The sequence below is a fragment of the Ranitomeya imitator genome, chromosome 2, assembly GCF_032444005.1.
Source record: "Ranitomeya imitator isolate aRanImi1 chromosome 2, aRanImi1.pri, whole genome shotgun sequence".
Taxonomy (NCBI): domain Eukaryota; kingdom Metazoa; phylum Chordata; class Amphibia; order Anura; family Dendrobatidae; genus Ranitomeya; species Ranitomeya imitator.
In genome coordinates this window covers 353,015,538-353,036,893 of record NC_091283.1, presented here as the reverse complement: position 1 = coordinate 353,036,893, position 21,356 = coordinate 353,015,538, and the positions used below count along the sequence as shown (strand labels likewise).

The window sequence follows — 21,356 nt, the reverse complement described above, 5'->3', positions numbered from 1 at the left end:
GAGTTGGAGAGGAAAAGATACACGCAGGCAGAAAACAGGCTTAGCAAAGGACGCCACTTCTAGCTAAATAGAAAAGGACAGGACAGAGTTCTGTGCGGTCAGTATTAAAACCCTTCCAAAATATCCACAGCAGAAAATACAAAAACTCCACCATCTAACTAAAGACGTGGAGAGTATAACTGCAACTCCAGAGAATCCAACCAGACTGAGAAAAACAGCTGACACAGTCTAAGCTGGACAAATAGAAACAAAAGATCAGCACTGAAAATAAGCACACAGCAAGTGTGCTTCAGAAAAAGGAACAGACATTTATCTTTGCTGAACTGGCAGCTAAGCAGGTGAGGCCAGGCAGAGATCCAATACTTCCAAAGAAACATTGACAACTGGCAAGGGCTAATGAATCCTGCACACTTAAATATCCCAGTCCGAACAGCAATTAGCAGATACACCTGGCCAGGACTGTGACTCAGAGACAACTGCATTCCCACTTACAACCACTGGAGGGAACCCAAGAGCAGAATTCACAACACCCTCCCTTCCGAGCCCCGACGTGCGCCCAAACAGTGGTTTACCCCCACATGTGGGGTACCAGCATACTCAGGACAAACTGGGCAACAATTATTGGGGTCCAATTTCTCCTGTTACCCTTGTGAAAATAAAAAATTGCTTGCTAAAACAATTTTTGAGGAAAGAAAAATGATTTTTTTATTTTCACGGCTCTGCGTTGTAAACTTCTGTGTAGCACATGAGGGTTTAAAGTGGTCACCACACATCTAGATTAGTTCCTTGGGTCTAGTTTCTAAAATGGGGTCACATGTGGGGAAGCTCCAATGTTTAGGCACACAGGGACTCTCCAAACGCGACATGGTGACCGCTAACGATTGGAGCTAATTTTTCATTCAAAAAGTCAAATGGCGCTCCTTCCCTTCTGAGCCCTACCGTGTGCCCAAACAGTGGTTTACCCCCACATGTGAGGTATCAGTGTACTCAGGAGAAATTGCCCAACACATTTTAGGATCCATTTTATCCTGTTACCCATGTGAAAATGAAAAATTGAGGCTAAAAGAAATGTTTTGTGAAAAAAAAGTACTTTTTCATTTTTACGGATCAATTTGTGAAGCACCTGGGGGTTCAACGTGCTCACTATGCATCTAGATAAGCTCCTTGGGGGGGGGGGTCTAGTTTTCAAAATGGGGTCACGTGTGGGGGAGCTCCAATGTTTAGGCACACAGGGGCTCTCCAAACGCGACATGGTGTCCGCTAAAGATTGGAGCCAATTTTTCATTGAAAAAGTCAAATGGCGCTCCTTCCCTTCCGAGCCCTGTCGTGCGCCCAAATAGTGGTCCCCCCCCCACATATGGGGTATCGGTGTACTCCGTACAAATTGTACAATAACTTTTGGTGTCCAGTTTCTCTTTTTACCCTTGGGAAAATAAAAAAATTGCCGCTAAAACATCATTTTTGTGACTAAAAAGTTAAATGTTCATTTTTTGCTTACATGTTGCTTCTGCTGCTGTGAGGCACTTGAAGGGTTAATAAACTTCTTGAATGTGGTTTTGAGTACCTTGAGGGGTGCCATTTTTAGAATGGTGTCACTTTTGGGTATTTTCAGCCATCTAGACCCCTCAAACTGACTTCAAATGTGAGGTGGTTCCTAAAAAAAAATGGTTTTGTAAATTTTGCTGTAAAAATGAGAAATCGCTGGTCAAATTTTAACCCTTATAACTTCCTAGCAAAAAAGAATTTTGGTTCCAAAATTGTGCTGATGTAAAGTAGACATGTGGGTAATGTTATTTATTAACTATTTTGGGTCACATAACTCTCTCGTTTAACAGAATAAAAATTCAAAATTTGAAAATTACTAAATTTTCAAAATTTTAGCCAAATTTCCATTTTTTTTTACAAATAAACGCAAAAATTATTGACCTAAATTTACCACTAACATGAAGCCCAATATGTCACGAAAAAACAATCTCAGAACCGCTAGGATTCCTTGAAGCGTTCCTGAGTTATTACCTCATAAAGGGACACTGGTCAGAATTACAAAAAACGGCCAGGTCTTTAAGGTCAAAATAGGCTGGGTCATGAAGGGGTTAATTGGGCGCCCAGAGCCACGGACCGGGTGGCAGCCACCGTGACATCCCCTTTAAGACCAGACCCGGTACCGAGTACTCCACGGCACAGGTGCCGCTTCGTACATATACAAGTATTTTCCATACAAACCATATACACACACATCCACTCGGTTCCATTCCATTCGCATTGTTCACATACAACTCAACTGTGTTCACATTATACACACAATTCCACTCTGTACATGCCGAGCTCTACTCCTTACACATAGAAAAAAAATAATCCGAGGGTAATGGAAGTATTCTGCGCTTACTGGAAAAATTACATCCACAATTGGGTATACAATGCTGGTTTATTGTCAACGCGTTTCAGAGTCACACAGACTCCTTCTTTAGGACAACCATACAGAATGCTTCCATTACCATGACATTTTTTTTCGGATACTGTATGGAAGCTGTAGCATCTGGACTACAGTTTTTTTAGCGATTGTGCCACACACAATCCTATAAGTTGAGGGCAATTACCTCTTTCTTTCCTTTGGGTTACTTGGATAAGACCCTATTGCGTTTTATTTACCTTACACATCATACATGCATAGCTCCTTTCCATATAATCAGTACAAGAAAAGCTCAGCTCCGTACACATCAGATACAAAGTAAGAACTTCCATAAATCAACCATTTGTAATAGTTTATTAAAAGGGTACACACATGAGCCTGCACTCTGAAGTGCTCCTCCTTTTTACTGTTTTCCCCTGGCACTGGTTCTTCAATGTGGTATAAGAACAATATAGATGGTGAATCCCAGCACGATGGTTGTAGTGGAACACCGTTATTCCTTCCTCACATGTAAGAAGACCAGATTAATACCCTACTGAGGAGCTGCTGAGCAAGGCAGTGTATAAATAGCATTGCCCATGCTCACACAGTACAGTGACAAAGGACCAACAATGCACCTGTTATAAAAGCATTTTGGCTCTCACTGCACTTGCCCAACCAACATCTTCAAAGCTAATGGTGGACATAACCAGTAGTAAGTAGGTAAAAACACCCAACAACAACAACAACAAAGAACTTTGTGGGGTAACTAGTGAAAAGCATTACATGCATTTAGACATTTAAACTTTGCACATAAGAAACAATGGGCTTTATTTTTTGAATGTGGGAAAACCCCTTTAAATCAAATATTGTAGCCTTCTCAATGAGCAGTGCATGCATCTTTAACATATATTTAATTTATCTTTTTAGTAAAGATGTGATCTTTTTTATCACTCTCCCCATAGAAGTACCCTCACCAGTTTTGACTATGCGTTTTGATCTCCTGAGATATACAGTGGGGCAAAAAAGTATTTAGTCAGTCAGCAATAGTGCAAGCTCCACCACTTAAAAAGATGAGAGGCGTCTGTAATTTACATCATAGGTAGACCTCAACTATGGGAGACAAACTGAGAAAAAAAAATCCAGAAAATCACATTGTCTGTTTTTTTAACATTTTATTTGCATATTATGGTGGAAAATAAGTATTTGGTCAGAAACAAAATTTCATCTCAATACTTTGTAATATATCCTTTGTTGGCAATGACAGAGGTCAAACGTTTTCTGTAAGTCTTCACAAGGTTGCCACACACTGTTGTTGGTATGTTGGCCCATTCCTCCATGCAGATCTCCTCTAGAGCAGTGATGTTTTTGGATTTTCGCTTGGCAACACGGACTTTCAACTCCCTCCAAAGGTTTTCTATAGGTTTGAGATCTGGAGACTGGCTAGGCCACTCCAGGACCTTGAAATGCTTCTTACGAAGCCATTCCTTCGTTGCCCTGGCGGTGTGCTTTGGATCATTGTCATGTTGAAAGACCCAGCCACGTTTCATCTTCAATGCCCTTGCTGATGGAAGGAGGTTTGCACTCAAAATCTCACAATACATGGCCCCATTCATTCTTTCATGTACCCGGATCAGTCGTCCTGGCCCCTTTGCAGAGAAACAGCCCCAAAGCATGATGTTTCCACCACCATGCTTTACAGTAGGTATGGTGTTTGATGGATGCAACTCAGTATTCTTTTTCCTCCAAACACGACAAGTTGTGTTTCTACCAAACAGTTCCAGTTTGGTTTCATCAGACCATAGGACATTCTCCCAAAACTCCTCTGGATCATCCAAATGCTCTCTAGCAAACTTCAGACGGGCCCGGATATGTACTGGCTTAAGCAATGGGACACGTCTGGCACTGCAGGATCTGAGTCCATGGTGGCATAGTGTGTTACTTATGGTAGGCCTTGTTACATTGGTCCCAGCTCTCTGCAGTTCATTCACTAGGTCCCCCCGCGTGGTTCTGGGATTTTTGCTCACCGTTCTTGTGATCATTCTGACCCCACGGGGTGGGATTTTGCGTGGAGCCCCAGATCGAGGGAGATTATCAGTGGTCTTGTATGTCTTCCATTTTCTAATTATTGCTCCCACTGTTGATTTCTTCACTCCAAGCTGGTTGGCTATTGCAGATTCAGTCTTCCCAGCCTGGTGCAGGGCTACAATTTTGTTTCTGGTGTCCTATGACAGCTCTTTGGTCTTCACCATAGTGGAGTTTGGAGTCAGACTGTTTGAGGGTGTGCACAGGTGTCTTTTTATACTGATAACAAGTTTAAACAGGTGCCATTACTACAGGTAATGAGTGGAGGAAAGAGGAGACTCTTAAAGAAGAAGTTACAGGTCTGTGAGAGCCAGAACTCTTGATTGTTTGTTTCTGACCAAATACTTATTTTCCACCATAATATGCAAAAAAAATGTTAAAAAAACAGACAATGTGATTTTCTGGATTTTTTTTTCTCAGTTTGTCTCCCATAGTTGAGGTCTACCTATGATGTAAATTACAGACGCCTCTCATCTTTTTAAGTGGTGGAACTTGCACTATAGCTGACTGACTAAATACTTTTTTGCCCCACTGTATTATTACCTCTGCACTACAGTATTTACCATGTCTTGTATCTGGTCACTCATTGCCACGGATAAAACCAAAATTTTCTACCCTATACGCCTTAAGAAATGGAGAGTTCAACCCTCTTGGTCATCCCATTTTGGATTGTTAGAGCAAATTTTTCAAAATTCGGTTCCGATTACGATCAGCAGCAAATATTGTTTTTGTGATATTCGCTGAACAGAGACAAACTTTATTATAGTCAATGGGAGTAGAAATGAACGAATGTGTTCAGAACCAATTATCAAACATAAATTCGGCACGAATAGGTTACCAATATGGCACGAGTATAGCAAATTCAGATTTGGTGACCGATTCCGAACATACGCTCAACTCTATTAGAGTTCAGCGAACTCTACCACCTCAGGCGTGTTTTTTTTTAGGGTTATAGAGAATATCCACTATAGAAATATATGATCCAAAGTTTAACCTTTATTTTTGTTTAATGAGAGTGTCTCTGATGTAGGGATTGCTCTGAATACATCAACTATTATACTCAATTGGCTGAGTCTAAATGTGATCCAAGCTAAACTAAATCAAATCAAGGTAAACAAGGGCCCCAGATCTTCGACCCAAAAAAGTTCTTAAAGAATTCGACTCGGTTATTACTGTGCCCCTGTTCATTAATTTTTTGGAGACTCTCTGCTGTCCACTAAAATGTCAAAGAACTGGTAAAAGGCTAATGGATTACCAATTTTTAAAAAGAAAAATAGAAATCAAGTTTCAGATTTGTGACATTGTAAATATTAAACATATATAACTTTTTTCAAAAAGGGCATTTTCCCATGGTAATTATAGACTAGTAAGTTTAACATCCATTGTAGGAAAATGTTTGACATTGTCTCTCTTAGGCTACTTTCATATTTCCGTCTTTTGCAGACCGTCATAATGCGTCGTTCTGTGGAAAAAACGCATCCTCCAAAGTTGCCCGCAGGATACGTTTTTTTCATAGATTTGTATTACCGATGCGCGACGTATGGACACACATTCCATACGTCGTGCACTGGATGCGTCGGTATTTGGCGGGCCGTCGTATCGAAAAAACGTTCAAGGGAACTTTTTTTGTACGTTGTGTCCTTCATTTTTTACTGCGCATGCCTGGCTGGATCTTCACCCCCTCCTCCCTGGGACTTTACAATGGGCAGCGGACGCGTTGAAACACTGCGTCCGCTGCTCACGTCACTCACAAATTCACAGACTTCCGTCGGTACGTCACGCCGACGCTTGGCGACGGCCGAGTACTGACGGAAATGTGAAAGGAGCCTTAGGTGACAAATGGGTAAATGCAGGTTACTAGGTTCAGAAAATATAATTTGTAATTGGAAAGAAAACTTGCTTAAAAAAACAAATCCAGATTCTTATGATAAATAATTGTTACTCTGAGTGGGCCCCTGCTATAGTTGTTATACCTCAAGGTTGACTGCTGGGTTTACAAGTATTCAACTTATATAGGGGACAGTAAAACTAGGAGAGTCACTTGAAGACAAGATTCTGGGTATACTTGTGGATCAGTCCAAATAACAGTATGCAGTGTCAATCAGATACTTCTAAGGCCAGCAGGATATTGTCATGTATTAAACGAGGCATGGACTCACAGGACAGAGACATAATATTGCCACATTAAAAACCATTAGCACAACTACATCTAGAATATTCAGTTCAGTTCTGGACATCAGTTCATAGAAAGGATGCCCTATAGTTACAAAAAGTACAAAGAAGAATCATAAAACTGATAAGTGCCATGGAGGATCTTAATTATGAGAAAATAAATATATTTACATTTAATAAGTTGTGAGAAAAGACATCTAAGGGTGGCCCATGCAAAAAATGGCAGGAAGTTGATCCATGTTAAAACGTGTTCAAAAGACAAGGGAGTATTCCCTCCATTTGGAGAAGGAAACACTTCAATCTCCAGAGAAGACAAGTCTTCAATACTATGATAACTATAAACCTATAGGACAGTCTACCTCAGTAGCTGGTCAATGGTTTATAAAAAGGCTTAGAAGATTCAATCATTGGATCATATAATGTTGGTTTCTATGTCTTTTGTAGACAGACTTGTGCGTTTACTTTCTTTTCCTTGTACAAATTGTCGATAAAATGATTTAGACAAACCAAGTAAACTGCTAATCACCTGTGTGAATTCTTTGATGTTGAAGAAGATGTGATTTAAGGGTAAAATATTTCCCACAGTCTGAACATGAAAAAGGCTTCACACCTGTATGACTTTTCTGATGTGTAACAAGACTTGATTTTGCGGTAAAACACTTCCCACATTCTGAACATGAAAATGGTCTCTCCTTTTTGTGACTTCTCTGATGTCTAAGAAGTGTTGATTTAACCATAAAACGTTTTCCACATTCTGTACATGAATATGGCTTCTCTCCTGTGTGAGTTCCCAGATGTGTAAGAAGATATGAATTATGGCTAAAACATTTCCCACATTCTGGACATGAAAACGGCTTCTCCACAGCATGAATTCTCTGGTGTCTAATCATTTGGCCTTTCTCTGTAAAATATTTCCCACATTCTGAACATGAAAATGGCTTCTCCCCTGTGTGATATCTCTGATGTGTAAGAAGATATGATTTACGGTTAAAACATTTTCCACATTCTAAACAAGAAAATGGTTTCTCCCCTGTGTGAATTCTTTGATGGGTAAGAAAATATGATTTATGGTTAAAACATTTCCCACATTCCAAACAACTATATGGTTTCTCCCCCGTGTGAATTCTTTGATGTGTAAGAAAAGATGATTTACGGTTAAAACATTTCCCACATTCTAAACAAGTAAATGGCTTCTCCCCTGTGTGAATTTTCTGATGAGTAAGAAGATACGATTGATAGTTAAAACATTTCCCACATTCTAAACAAGTATATGGCTTCTCACCAGTATGAACTCTCACATGTGTAAGTAAGTCGGCTTTCCACTTAAAACGTTTCCCACATTCTGAACATGAAAATGGCTTCTCCTCTGTATGAATTTTTTGATGCTGAAGAAGATGTGATTTGTGGCTAAAATATTTCCCACATTGGGAACAGTAAAATGGTTTTTCTCCAGTGTGAGTTCTCTGATGCCTAACAAGACCCGATTTAATGCCATAACATTTCCCACATTCTGAACATGAAAATGGCTTCTCCCCCGTATGAGTTCTCTGATGTATAGCTAAAACTGATTTATACTTGAAATATTTTCCACATTCTGAACATGAAAATGCATTCTCCTCTGTATGAGCTTTTTGATGTTCAGCATCCCTTCTGTAAGTTTTATTTTGCCTATAAGTCCATGATGAATCACACGATAGGACCTGTTGAAAAGGATAGGATGAAAGTTCATTGCCGTGAATGTCTGAAAATACATCTGGGATAATGGTGTGCTCGTCACAAGATGTACATGGTGTGATATCATGATCTTCTGCTTTAAATTCTGAAAACATCAGATGTGCTTCTGAGCTTCTGGTAAAGTCATCTGCCAGAAATAAAACTGATTTTATTATCTTTCAATTTGATATAAACAATTTACTATAATTAATGCTATTATGTTTTATAATAATATAAGGGCCTTGGTCCACAGGATGGTCTACAGGTAATACAATGTTTCCTGGGATTTGCTAATTATTATTTTCAATTTTACTCCCATTTCTTCTATCAGATGACTACCAACAAAGAAAAGTAACGAAGAAAAGTGTCAATTCAAAGAACTGAAAAAAAAGCTTTTCTAGAGCAAACACTGACCTTGTCCTCTGTCTCAGTGTAATCCCTCTAAGCCTTTCTGCTTGGTAGTGAAAATACTATTTGTGTCAGACTTTTCTGTCTCACAACAGAAAAAGAAAGGGAAAACTTTGACCTGAGGATTCTTCTATATAAAGACAACTAGTGAAGGAGATTTGTCACCCGATGATTGTCTAAACCTATCAGTCAAATCTGCTCTTGACTTGGATAGTCAAAATGTTTGCTGATCCATCCTGGTCTGCTACTTTGATATGTACAATTTTTCCTTGCAGACGAAAATGTGAAATCGAATGACAAATTCTCCCAACAGACTAGTTCTTAGTTCATCATCATCATTATCAGTCATATTTAACTTTGGCCTAGCATTTTGAATTAAATGAGTCAATAGTATTTTGGAGAACTTTCTTCGAAGTTTAGTTCCTTTGCATTGTGAGAACTGGATAAGGTCATTTCTATGGGCTCTCCTACAAAAATGACACTAAAGCCTCGCCATTGCTCTTGTTTATGCACAGCATTTTCTTGTATGTCGTCTAAACAGCGCAAGTACCGACAGCGGTTTGTCCTTAATTTTCTTCTACTCCAGTAGGATACAAAGAACTTTTTAATACAGCAATCTCCAAGTTTATTTGACATAATGATAAGAAATACAATCCTGTTCCTTATTTAATGCGTAGAATTAAGGTCTAGCCTCTCTCAAGACAGTCATGAATCCTAGTTACAAAGTAACTCCGAGATTTATGGATCCCTATATGAATGTAAAGAAGATCAATCCGGTGAGCTTTCACCATATTTGCAGTTCACTCATTTTTTTTTAAGCCACTGATTCTCAATCGACTCTCTAGAAGTGCCTATCTTACCTTGGACTCCTTTTGAAAATCAAAGAAAAATTTGGGATGTAAGAGATACAGAGGAAAACTATTTTATCTTGAGGATTTGAAAAATTATGGTTTAGAGGAAAAATCTTGAGAAAATTAAAGTGGTTGAACACTCCTATCTTTTTTCCAAGTATGATATATAACATAAAAAAATTAAACATACTTACGTTACACACACCCCACCATTTCTTTTCCAATGCACCCCTGGTACCCTGATGCTCTCTGTACTTAGTCTTACAACCCACCAGGCAGGTCATCTCTCCAGTCAGCCACTGACAGCAGCGGTGACCACTGCTTTTCTGCTGTGACCAATGATTGGCTGTAGCAATCATATGACTATACTGTCGAAACAGAATTTTGTTCCTGTATTTGTTTTGTAGCGGGAAATAACGTAAGCCTACATTTCAATAAATGCCTGTTAAAACTTTGGATTAATCCACACAAACAAACCTGTGAACAAACCTTTAAAAATAGAAGGTATAATTGTAGCATTAAAGGGAAAATCTGGGACTTCTCTGCATTTAGAGGTTACTACTCACCTGGGCAGTTATCTGTAGGAGTCTCCAGTTTACACCACTCATCACCACTCACATCTGTCTCTGTGGTATTAATATGGGTCAGATCTTCATCCTGAAAGAAATATTGTAAAAGTCACAGACAGATGGAGAAGTCACATCTATGATCAGCTCTAATCCTGACATCTCCACCGTTCTCATTACACAAGTATAAAACATATAATACTGGCGGATAAAACAAGACTGAAGACAAGACCTTCACAGCCGTCTACACATCACAGGGGAGGTCTCATGACGCCTTCTCTCCATCTACCTGATGATCCTGAGGAACATTGGGATCTTCTTGTTTACAGTCCTGTGGAAGAAGAGGATGAGGACGGGGACATCTCTCTGGTGTTTTCATGTTACTGGATAGAACTGGAGGAAACACATACAGGGACTGAATTCATTCTTTATATACAGATAATTATAGGCTGTGTGTATTTAGTCCTGTCTATTACCTGGTGATGAGAGGGGCTGAGGAACCTCCATCAAGACGTCCTTGTACAGATCTCTGTGTCCTTCTAAATACTCCCACTCCTCCATGGAGAAATAGATGGTAACATCCTGACACCTTATAGGAACCTGACACATACAGTGATACCGTCACCCCCCTGTTCCCTTCATTGCGCTACTATATAATGTCCCAGCATTCCCAACAGTGTCACCTCTCCAGTCAGCAGCTCAATCATCTTGTAGGTGAGTTCTAGGATCTTCTGATCATTCATGCCCTCATGTATCAGGGGGTGAGGTGGAGGCCCCGTGATTGGGTTCAGGGGTCTTCTCCATTTCGCAGACACAGGGTCCTGCCAGCGCTCACTCGAGGTCTTCTTCACTACTGTGTAATCCTGGTTATGGAGACACATTAATAAATCTCACTGCAGACATTTCCAGAGTCCTCACCTCTCCAGTTCTGTCCATCTGTTATTCCCTATAGATAAGAATGATGTAATGTGACGTCATCAGAATCTCTCACCTCTCCAGTAAGTCGGAAGAGGATCTCTAGGGTGAGGTGTAATATCCTCTCCGCCATCTTGTCCCTGTCCCTATCCATCATTGATGGGTCAATCAGGAAGATTCTTTTATATAGAAGATCTCCACTGAGAAGATTCGATACTATAGGCACCTAAATTGGACAAAGATAACGATGTACCATAATAAAGAATCTCATGTCAGTATTGAATTGCTGAAGATTAAAAGAGGACACATATGAAGAGATACAGTGATGAGAAAAAGGGTAACAATGTTTTGAACTTTGACTTTGAGGCCCCATATCTCACCATCCACTACTGCTTTGATCGTGATCATTTTATAGACAATCATCTTGGCTATCTCATACATAAATTTGAATTGCACCTACTCAGCAAACGATTAGTTATGCAGATTCTTGTCATGTCACTGCATTGTTACTGTTTTGCTCCTAAAAATATGAATTTTAATTATCATTGCAGATTTTACTCCTTGACCAATTTGTGGTTAGTGTCCTATTTGCAGCTGGCTCAGTTTACATATACAAGCGCCACTATTTATTTAGAATCTCAATCTGGAGACACGGCATTTCGGGGTGATGCACTGATGAGAGGCAAAGTATGAGATTTCATTTGGCTAAGGTGAGGGGCTCAAGACTTGGGTCTAAGGGGTTGTGAAGAGTAAAAAGCCAAGTCTGACATGTCAGAATAAGGAGACTTATAAGCCATGCACACTCCTCTGGGAAATTAAATATGCAAATTGTCTCTTCAGAGCTAGAGTTCTAGTCTTCTTCCTCTCTTTAAAGGCAATTTGCATATGGAGCATGCATGGCTAATAAGTCTCCTCACTCTGACATGTCAGGTTGGCTCGTAACTCTCTTCAAGGAGAAACGTTCCATTCTGTTGGTCAATATTACAGTGATACCACATCTATTTAGTTTTCTGGTGTAAAACTAGGACCTGATGATCCCATGATCTTTAGGTCTCTCCTGCTACAACAGAGCTGTTTGGTTCTAGCAAATCCAGTTAAGCTCTGCCAATGACTCTTAGCCAATTGTTTTATTTCCCCTGTAACTGAGCCTCCTATGGATGTCCCAGTTAGGCTGGCTTCACACTCAGCGTATGAAAATACGGTCCGTATATTACGGCCGTAATACGCTGAAAAGTCCCGAAAATAGTGGTCCGTAGCTCCTCCGTAGGCAGGGTGTTTCTGCGTTTTTTGCGCATGGCATCCTCCGTATGTAATCCGTATGTCATCCGTACTGCGTGTTTTTATCGCAGGCTTGCAAAACCGACATACGGCTATACAAGGGATCCATGTGTAAAAAAAAACAAAAAAACATATATACTGTATATATATATATATATACAGTTAGGTCCATATATATTTGGACAGAGACAACATTTTTCTAATTTTGGTTATAGACATTACCACAATGAATTTTAAACAAAACAATTCAGATGCAGTTGAAGTTCAGACTTTCAGCTTTCATTTGAGGGTATCCACATTAAAATTGGATGAAGGGTTTAGGAGTTTCAGCTCCTTAACATGTGCCACCCTGTTTTTAAAGGGACCAAAAGTAATTGGACAATTGACTCCAAGGCTATTTCATGGACAGGTGTGGGCAATCCCTTCGTTATGTCATTCTCAATTAAGCAGATAAAAGGCCTGGAGTTGATTTGAGGTGTGGTGCTTGCATTTGGAAGATTTTGCTGTGAAGTAAACATGTGGTCAAAGGAGCTCTCCATGCAGGTGAAACAAGCCATCCTTAAGCTGTGAAAACAGAAAAAACCCATCCGAAAAATTGCTACAATATTAGGAGAGGCAAATTCTACAATTTGGTACATCTTGAGAAAGAAAGAAAGCACTGGTGAACTCATCAATGCAAAAAGACCTGGGCGCCCACGGAAGACAACAGTGGTGGATGATCGCAGAATAATCTCCATGGTGAAGAGAAACCCCTTCACAACAGCCAACCAAGTGACCAACACTCTCCAGGAGGTAGGCGTATCAATATCCAAATCTACCGTAAAGAGAAGACTGCATGAAAGTAAATACAGAGGGTTCACTGCACGGTGCAAGCCACTCACAAGATTCAAGAATAAAAAGGCTAGACTGGACTATGCTAAAAAACATCTAAAAAAGTCAGCAAAGTTCTGGAAGAACTTTCTTTGGACAGATGAAACCAAGATCAACCTCTACCAGAATGATGGAAAGAGAAAAGTATGGCGAAGGTGTGGTACAGCTCATGATCCAAAGCAAACCACATCATCTGTAAAACACGGCGGAGGCAGTGTGATGGCTTGGGCATGTATGGCTGCCAGTGGCACTGGGTCACTAGTGTTTATTGATGATGTGACACAGGACAGAAGCAGCCAAATGAATTCTGAGGTATTCAGAGCCATACTGTGTGCTCAGATCCAGCCAAATGCAGCCAAACTGATTGGTCGTCGTTTCATACTACAGATGGACAATGACCCAAAACATAAAGCCAAATCAACCCAGGAGTTTATTAAAGCAAATAGTTGGAATATTCTTGAATGGCAAAGTCAGTCACCTGATCTCAACCCAATTGAGCATGCATTTCACTTGTTAAAGACTACACTTCAGACAGAAAGGCCCCAAAACAAACAGCAACTGAAAAGCACTGCAGTGAAGGCCTGGCAGAGCATCAAAAAGGAGGAAACATGGCGTCTGGTGATGTCCATGAGTTCAAGACTTCAGGCAGTCATTGCCAACAAACGGTTTTTAACCAAGTACTAAAAATGAACATTTTATTTAAAATTATTGAATCTGTCCAATTACTTTTGGTCCCTTTAAAAACAGGGTGGCACATGTTAAGGAGCTGAAACTCCTAAACCCTTCATCCAATATTAATGTGGATACCCTTAAATGAAAGCTGAAAGTCTGAACTTCAACTGCATCTGAATTGTTTTGTTTAAAATTCATTGAGGTAATGTCTTTAAATAAAATTAGAAAAATGTTGTGTCTGTCCAAATATATATGGACCTAACGGTATATATATATATATATATAAATATATATATATATATATATATATATATATATATATATATATATATATATACAGTGGGGCAAAAAAGTATTTAGTCAGTCAGCAATAGTGCAAGTTCCACCACTTAAAAAGATGAGAGGCGTCTGTAATTTACATCATAGGTAGACCTCAACTATGGGAGACAAATTGAGAAAAAAAAATCCAGAAAATCACATTGTCTGTTTTTTTAACATTTTATTTGCATATTATGGTGGAAAATAAGTATTTGGTCAGAAACAAAATTTAATCTCAATGCTTTGTAATATATCCTTTGTTGGCAATGACAGAGGTCAAACGTTTTCTGTAAGTCTTCACAAGGTTGCCATACACTGTTGTTGGTATGTTGGCCCATTCCTCCATGCATATCTCCTCTAGAGCAGTGATGTTTTTGGCTTTTCGCTTGGCAACACGGACTTTCAACTCCCTCCAAAGGTTTTCTATAGGGTTGAGATCTGAAGACTGGCTAGGCCACTCCAGGACCTTGAAATGCTTCTTACGAAGCCACTCCTTCGTTGCCCTGGCGGTGTGCTTTGGATCATTGTCATGTTGAAAGACCCAGCCACGTTTCATCTTCAATGCCCTTGCTGATGGAAGGAGGTTTGCACTCAAAATCTCACGATACATGACCCCATTCATTCTTTCATGTACCCGGATCAGTCGTCCTGGCCCCTTTGCAGAGAAACAGCCCCAAAGCATGATGTTTCCACGACCATGCTTTACAGTAGGTATGGTGTTTGATGGATGCAACTCAGTATTCTTTTTCCTCCAAACACGACAAGTTGTGTTTCTACCAAACAGTTCCAGTTTGGTTTCATCAGACCATAGGACATTCTCCCAAAACTCCTCTGGATCATCCAAATGCTCTCTAGCAAACTTCAGACGGGCCCGGACATGTACTGGCTTAAGCAGTGGGACACGTCTGGCACTGCAGGATCTGAGTCCATGGTGGCGTAGTGTGTTACTTATGGTAGGCCTTGTTACATTGGTCCCAGCTCTCTGCCGTTCATTCACTAGGTCCCCCCGCGTGGTTCTGGGATTTTTGCTCAGCGTTCTTGTGGTCATTCTGACCCCACGTGGTGGGAGTTTGCGTGGAGCCCCAGATCGAGGGAGATTATCAGTGGTCTTGTATGTCTTCCATTTTCTAATTATTGCTCCCACTGTTGATTTCTTCACTCCAAGCTGGTTGGCTATTGCAGATTCAGTCTTCCCAGCCTGGTGCAGGGCTACAATTTTGTTTCTGGTGTCCTTTGACAGCTCTTTGGTCTTCACCATAGTGGAGTTTGGAGTCAGACTGTTTGAGGGTGTGCACAGGTGTCTTTTTATACTGATAACAAGTTTAAACAGGTGCCATTACTACAGGTAATGAGTGGAGGAAAGAGGAGACTCTTAAAGAAGAAGTTACAGGTCTGTGAGAGCCAGAAATCTTGATTGTTTGTTTCTGACCAAATACTTATTTTCCACCATAATATGCAAAAAATGATAAAAAAACAGACAATGTGATTTTCTGGATTTTTTTTTCTCAGTTTGTCTCCCATAGTTGAGGTCTACCTATGATGTAAATTACAGACGCCTCTCATCTTTTTAAGTGGTGGAACTTGCACTATTGCTGACTGACTAAATACTTTTTTGCCGCACTGTATATGTCAGTAGACACATATATGTATATATATTAATATTTCATCCAGCGCGATATGCAGAAAGTCGGTAATTCAATTACCGGCTTTTGCTTTCTCCTTCCTAAAACCCGACATGATATGAGACCTGGTTTACATACAGTAAACCATCTCATATCACCATTTTTTTTGCATATTCCACACTACTAATGTTGGTAGTGTGTCTATGCAAAATTTGGCCGTTATAGCTATTAAAATAAAGGGTTAAATGGCGGAAAAAATTGGCGTGGGCTCCCGCACAATTTTCTCCGCCAGAGTAGTAAAGCCAGTGACTGAGGGCAGATATTAATAGCCTGGAGAGGGTCCATGGTTATTGGCCCCCCCCCCCCGGCTAAAAACACCTGCCCCCAGCCACCCCAGAAAAGGCACATCTGGAAGATGCGCCTATTCTGGCACTTGGCCACTCTCTTCCCATTCCCGTGTAGCGGTGGGATATGGGGTAATGAAGGGTTAATGCCACCTTGCTATTGTAAGGTGACATTAAGCCTAATTAATAATGGAGAGGTGTCAATTATGACACCTATCCATTATTAATCCAATACTAGTAAAGGGTTAAAAAAATACACAAACACATTATTAAAAATTATTTTAATGAAATAAAAACAAAGGTTGTTGTAATATTTTATTTAACGCCCAATCCAATCACTGAAGACCCTCGTTCTGTAACAAAAAAAACATAATAAACCAACAATATACATACCTTCCGCAGATCTGTAAAGTCCAACGATGTAAATCCTTCTGAAGGGGTTAAAATATTTTGCAGATACGAGCTTTGCTAATGCAACGTTGCTCATGTCTGCAAAACCCCGGAGAATGAAGGTAAAGTAGGTCAATGACCTATATTTACCTGCATTTGCGGTGAGGCGCCCTCTGCTGGCTGTTCCTAGATCGTGGGAACTTTCCTAGAAAGCTCCCTGGCTCGGGATCATAAGAGGGCGCCCTCTGCTGGTTGTCCTCATATGAACTCGAGCCAGGGAGCTTTCTAGGAAAGTTCCCACGATCTAGGAACAGCCAGCAGAGGGCGCCTCACCACAAATGCAGGTAAATATAGGTCATTGACCTACTTTACCTACATTCTCCGGGGTTTTGCAGACATGAGCAACGTTGCATTAGCAAAGCTCGTGTCTGCAAAATATTTTAACCCCTTCACAAGGATTTACATCGTTGGACCTTACAGATCCTCGGAAGGTAAGGATATTGTTGGTTTATTATGTTTTTTTTGTTACAGAACGAGGGTCTTCAGTGATTGGATTGGGCGTTAAATAAAATATTACAACAACCTTTGTTTTTATTTCATTAAAATAATTTTTAATAATGTGTTTGTGTATTTTTTTAACCCTTTACTAGTATTGGATTAATAATGGATAGGTGTCATAATTGACGCCTCTCCATTATTAATTAGGCTTAATGTCACCTTACAATAGCAAGGTGGCATTAACCCTTCATTACCCCATATCCCACCGCTACACGGGAATGGGAAGAGAGTGGCCAAGTGCTAGAATAGGCGCATCTTCCAGATGTGCCTTTTCTGGGGTGGCTGGGGGCAGGTGTTTTTAGCCAGGGGGGGGCCAATAACCATGGACCCTCTCCAGGCTATTAATATCTGCCCTCAGTCACTGGCTTTACTACTCTGGCGGAGAAAATTGTGCGGGAGCCCACACCAATTTTTTCCGCCATTTAACCCCTTAATTTACTAGCTAGAATGCCCAAATTTTGCAGATACACACTACTAACATTAGTAGTGTGGAATATGCAAAAAAAATGGGGATATGAGATGGTTTACTGTATGTAAACCATGTCTCATATCATGTCGGGTTTAAGAAGGAGAAAGCAAAAGCCGGTAATTGAATTACCGGCTTTAAAGCTGTCTAGCGCTGGAAGAAATATTAATATATATATATATATATATATATATATATATATATATATATGTGTCTCACTGACATTATATATATATATATACCTATTCTATGTGTACACATTTATTCTACCTATTCTAATGTCAGCTGTCAGTGTGATTTTACTGTACACCGCAATGAATTACCGGCTTTTCTCTCTAACAGCGCTGCGTATTTCTCGCAAGTCACACTGTTGGTCCGTGTGTAATCCGTATTTTTGGGGCTTCCATAGACTTTCATTGACGTTTTATTTGCGCAATACGGTGACAAACGCAGCATGCTGCGATTTTCTACGGCCGTAGAAAGCCGTATAATACTGATCAGTTTAATACGGCAGATAGGAGCAGGGGCATAGAGAATAATTGTGCCGTATGTTTTGCGAGTTTTACGGACGTAGTTTCTGCGCTCTTACGTCCGTAAAACTCGCAAGTGTGAAGCCGGCCTTATAGTGGGGGAAAAAAAGAAGAGAAAAAAAAAGGTTTCCCAGAAATCTTTTATGGGAGACAAATTCTGTGAAAAATATACATTTGCAAAAAAAAGGTAACAAAATATAAAAAAAGGCAGCAAGACAAAAAAAATCTAATAGCTGTCATCAGTCTCTAACAGTGGTGATTGGCACGACAGCCAATAACCTCTTAAATGCTGCTGTCAATCATTGACAGTGGCATCTAAGTGGCACGATTTGGCCCAAGTGGTAGGTGAGCCGGCCTTGAGCCTGCTGGAAGCCTTCCCCTGTGCTTGTCATGTTTTTTTCTCCTCCAACACAGCAGCATTTTAATGCAGCTCTCCAGCCTGGATGTTTGTTCGCAGGAGACGATAGGTATGACAGCTGGGGGATGACTGCACACCCCTGTGCTTGTGTCTGGGCATCATACGGAACTTTAATTATCACTATTAGCGATGAGCGTAAGTGCTCGTTATTAGAGTTGGCCTAGGGTGCTTGGGTATGCACTGAGGATCGAGGGTGCTCTCCTTGGTGAATGGCGTAATGGGAAAAAAAAAATTAAAACACCAGAATTTAAGTTTTTCAGTTGAAGCAATCATGAAAAAAAAACGCAATAAGAAGAGATCAAAACATAGTATGTACTCCAAAATGGTAGAAACATCAGATTACTATGCAGAAAACAGACCCCCGCTCTGCCCCACTGATGGTAATATAAAAAGTTATGGGTTTCAGAAACCAACATTTTTTTTTTCCTTAAAAATTCACCAAAATAATTTAAAAAAAACCCCTACACATCCGGTATCTCCATAATTGGACCGACCCGGTGAATCAGGTTTTAAGGGATTTTTTTACTGCCATAAAAAAAAAATATGCAAAATGTGTTGTTTTTTTCACCGTATCACTGCACTTGGAATGTTTTTTTTTTTTGTTTTTTTTTTAGCATTTTTCCCTTTCACTATATGGGAAAATGGACGGTGTCTTTCAAAACTACAACCTGTAAAAAAACCCGGGCCCTCGTACATCTAAGTCTGTGCAAAAGAAGGAAAAATGTTCTGGCTCTTGGAAAAATAAAAGAGAAAAAAAAAATGAAAATTGGCGACGGAGGGAAAGGGTTAATAGTTTATTTCACAGCGTTCATGGCGCGGGTTACGACACCATTTATAGGTTATCGGCGCGGAGACGCCATCCATGTACAGTCTGTGGAGAAAAGGACATTTGTCCCTCTACAAGGTAAATATTACAGCGGAAATCAGGAAAATTACATTTCTCCAGATGTCTATTATTATAAAATCTATAAAAATATAGAAATCTCCCCAGCGACATCTGTCCCCAAACCAGTGACCTCCCCTGTATACATGAGCACAGCCAGCGTTCAATTACTATACATATACACATGGCAGAGCTGGGTCACTATCTCCGGGAATGAAGGGGTTACTCCCCCCCCCCCAGTAATTGGGAACCTCCAGCACCTACCTCCACCTGCAGAGCTGCACACCATTATATACTATAGCTGCTCTGTGCACAGGACCTGTGATGAGGTCACAGGAGGGGAGGAGTCAGGGGGTCACATGATCAGGGGCCTCAGTGTATGCAGGACTCTGCTGTGCTGGTTGTGGGGAAGTTTATGTGTGGGGTCAGGAGGGGTTTACAGTGTGGATGTAGCAGAGCCGCGTGTGTAAGAGGTGTACGGAGCGGAGCCGTGTGTGTACGAAGTGTACGGAGCAGAGCCGTGTGTGTACGAGGTGTACGGACCGTGTGTGTACGAGGTGTACGGAGCGGAGCCTCGTGTGTACGAGGTGTACAGAGTGGAGCCGCGTGTGTACGAGGTGTACGGAGCGGAGCCGCGTGTGTACGAGGTGTACGGAGCAGAGCCACGTGTGTACGAGGTGTACGGAGCGGAGCCGCGTGTATACGAGGTGTACGGAGCGGAGCCGCGTGTGTACGAGGTGTACGGAGCGGAGCCGTGTGTGTACGAGGTGTACGGAGTGGAGCCGCGTGTGTACGAGGTGTACGGAGCGGAGCTGCGTGTGTACGGAGTGGAGCCGCATGTGTACGAGGTGTACGGAGCGGAGCCGCGTGTGTACGAGGTGTACGGAGCGGAGCCGCGTGTGTACGAGGTGTACGGAGCAGAGCCGCGTGTGTACGAGGTGTACGGAGCAGAGCCACGTGTGTACGAGGTGTACGGAGCAGAGCCGCGTGTATACGAGGTGTACGGAGCAGGGCCGCGTGTGTACGAGGTGTACGGAGCGGAGCCGTGTGTGTACGAGGTGTACGGAGCGGAGCCGTGTGTGTACGAGGTGTACGGAGCGGAGCCGCGTGTGTACGAGGTGTACGGAGCGGAGCCGCGTGTGTACAGAGTGGAGCCGCATGTGTACGAGGTATACGGAGCGGAGCCGCGTGTGTACGGAGCAGAGACGTGTGTACGAGGTGTATGAGCAGAGCCGCGTGTGTACGAGGTGTACGGAGTGGAGCCGCGTGTGTACGAGGTGTACGGAGCGGAGCCGCGTGTGTACGGAGTGGAGCCGCATGTGTACGAGGTATACGGAGTGGAGCCGCGTGTGTACGGAGCAGAGCCGTGTGTGTACGAGGTGTATGAGCAGAGCCGCGTGCGTATGAGGTGTACGGAGCAGAGCCGTGTGTACAAGGTGTACGGAGCAGAGCCGTCTGCGTATGAGGTGTACGGAGCAGAGCCATGTGCTTTTGAGATGTACTGAGCGGAGCCGTGTGCATACAAGTGTACGGAGCGGAGCCGCGTGCGTATGAGGTGTACGAAGCAGAGCCGTGTGCACGAGGTGTACGGAGCAGAGACGTGTGCGTATGAGGTGTACGGAGCGGAGCCGTGTGTGTACGAGGTGTACGAAGCAGAGCCGCGTGCGTATGAGGTGTGCAGAACCGTGTGTGTTGGAGAATACGGATTTTTGTAAAATTCGTGTAGAATTTGCCAGCTCTCCTCACTGATGGCCCCCAGGGCTGCCAGCTTGATCCTGCTAACACCCAGCTACAGGTGGAGCTCACTACACTCGATAACACTGGGGACGGCAGCACATTGTGATCAGATGATTACAGGTTCAGGTACCTAAACAGATTAAATGATATCTAAAAAGCCGATCTCTTCAA

At 41.6% G+C, this 21,356-nt stretch overlaps 1 long non-coding RNA gene and 1 pseudogene across 1 annotated transcript; both read right to left on the bottom strand.

Annotated features, from left to right (window-relative positions):
* The window catches only part of LOC138666557 (zinc finger protein 850-like), a 141,290-nt pseudogene that overhangs the window by 70,675 nt on the left and 49,259 nt on the right, over positions 1-21,356 (bottom strand).
* Positions 10,940-19,746, bottom strand: LOC138663774 (uncharacterized). Its single transcript, XR_011318236.1, has 3 exons — positions 19,713-19,746; positions 11,176-11,325; positions 10,940-11,047 (listed from the first exon to the last, which is right to left on the bottom strand). It is a non-coding gene; the product is annotated as an uncharacterized lncRNA (long non-coding RNA).